This window comes from Mesoplodon densirostris, chromosome 13 (assembly GCF_025265405.1).
Source record: "Mesoplodon densirostris isolate mMesDen1 chromosome 13, mMesDen1 primary haplotype, whole genome shotgun sequence".
NCBI lineage: Eukaryota > Metazoa > Chordata > Mammalia > Artiodactyla > Ziphiidae > Mesoplodon > Mesoplodon densirostris.
Window position 1 is genome coordinate 85275771 of NC_082673.1, and position 2628 is coordinate 85278398.

Sequence of the window (2628 nt, forward strand, 5' to 3'; positions counted from 1 at the left end):
ATTAGCAGCATTTCAAAGATCAGGACATTGAGGGTAGGGACGTTAGTAATTTATACACTCACATAGCTCGTACACAGTAGGGCTATAGCTCATACACATCTCTCATGCCAGCATCCGCTCACTCAAACTCCTAAGAGTGGATTCCTGGCCAGGTTACCTGCAGGGTTGCCAATCAGAAGGTAGCTCCTGGCCTAGGCAATGAAGGGAGAGAAGTGATAGTGGCAAGATTCATTAGAGCAACAAGCAGCCCCAGAAACCACTGGTCTTCCCTTTTTCATTTTGAAGGAAACCCCTAGAAGGTTTGGTGGGTTTGTCACAGTTGCAAAAATATAGATCTGAAATTAGAGACAACGTAAGAATGTACAGAGATTGAAATTATACCCACTCATATTTTCAAGATTTTTTTTTCTGGTTGAAAAAGTAAAACAAATCCTATTAATTATAATTAGTTGGAGAATAAGTGGAAGGAAGCCAGTTGGAACCAGCTTAGGCAACAGGAAGAATTGTTGGGAAGAGGCTGGGGTCGTGCCCAGAGCGGGGGGATAGGAATATGGCGGGGCTCCAGGGTTATGGGAAGGCAGAGCCTGAAACCCAGCAGGGCTCTTCCTAGTCTGCTCTTGGCTCTGCTTCTCGTTGGAAAACAGTTCTTTCTTCTCTGTCCCAGACTTGTCCAGCTGCCATCAACTCTCCAGATCCCGTACCTTATGTTACAGCCACTTGGAGAGATACGGCCTAGTTTTGTTTCCAAAACTCTGGGGAAGAACTTTGATTTGGTGCATTTTATTCAAGGGTCTATCTCTAAACCTTCAGCTGTAGCCTGGGGCGTGGTCTTGTTTCACATGTGCAGCAGCTGTTGTGTTACTGGGTTCATGAGGTAGAAGGTTCCAAAAGAAAAAAAAAAAAGAAGTGCTGAGAGTAGGGCAGGCAATTCCATAAAGCATCAATACTCTGTGCCCCAGAGAATATTTGGACAAAACAAAGACCAATAAGAACAAAAGCAGAGAATACAAAGGATCCTTCCTCCCAGAGGCAACCAACGGGAACATTCTGGTACACTTCTTTATTATATTTTCTGAATCCACGTTCTACTACATGGTTCAGACCATATCACATATACTAAGTTAAGTACAGTTAACAGACAAATTCTAGGTCTTGGGTGGAAGATGATATGAAGAAGGGTTTACTGTCAGATGATATTCAGCACCGAAGCGTTCATCAGTTTTTCTCACTGAAATCCAAACCCAGCGCAAAGCACAAAACTTCCGGACATTGCTTATAAATTTAAATGTTGCAGTACATATCTTATATAAAGGGATCTCTCTCTCTCTTTTTTTTAACATCTTTATTGGAGTATAATTGCTTTACAATGGTTGTTAGTTTCTGCTGTATAACAAAGTGAATCAGCTATATGCATACGTATATCCCCGTATCTCTTCCCTCTTGCGTCTCCCTCCTCGCTCCCTACCCCACCCCTCTAGGTGGTCACAAAGCACCGAGCTGATCTCCCTGTGCTATGCGGCTGCTTCCCACTAGCTATCTATTTTACATTTGGTAGTGTATATAAGTCCATGCCACTCTCTCACTTCGTCCCAGTTTACCCTTCCCCCTCCCCGTGTCCTCGAGTCCATTCTCTACGTCTGTGTCTTTATTCCTGTCCTGCCCCTAGGTTCAAGGGATCTCTTTAACGCACTAAACTTACCGAGCCACTGCCCTGGTTAATTCTTTGTTGACTCTTGAATAAGAGCCAAACACTTTGACACAGCAAACGTGGCCTTCGGTCAGCTGGACCTTGCCCTTTTGACCAGCTTTCATCTGAAACTCTCGGCAGATTCATTTGATTGAAGTTTGCTCGTTGATTCATTTACTTACTTACTCATTACACATTTACTAAGGTAGGCACTGGAAATACAGAAATGAGTAAGACCCCTCGTTTTTGCTCAGGGAGCTCATTGCCTCGCAGGGGAAGAGAACATGTCACCAGGAAATATACCGAGGGTAGGAAAAGCTGTGATAAAGGAGACCACCATCCCCATCCTTGGGGACCCGGGGCCTGCAAACCTTAAGGACCTTGCAGCGCTGACAGAGCAGAAGTGGGACAGGCTTGCTGTAACTTGATTTGGCTCAGAGAGCAAAGAGTTGGTAAATCTCACCCTCTTCCTGTTCCAAACTTTCTAGGAAGCGGCGCCCAGATCTTCATGCCACCTCCACTGTGGCTCTCTCCTCCTCTTTGCTGTCTATTTCCTTAGCTTCCTTCCATCCCCAGGAGAGGAAGAAGCGTGGAAAAAGGAGCTCGTGTCTTTGCCTCATGGGCACCCCATGAGCCTGCCCTCCTGCACCTGTTCTAGCTGGTGCTGCTGTGGAACTGGTGGGCGCTCCCTCTGCATTTCCCCAAGCCCCACACACTCCACCTCCGAGGCCCGCTAACACTGCAAGACTGAATAAATCAAGCCTGCCTGCAATGCGTCTGGGCCATTATGCCCTTGTCAGATTGACATGTCACTTTTCCAGTTGTTGAGTTGCCTTCTGCACGTGCAATTGCAAAAAAGGATCTTTTTCCTTTGGGGTCCATTGCTTCTTTACTAATGGAGCCACGATAAGAAAATGCGTCTAGTCAGTGAAATTAATTAC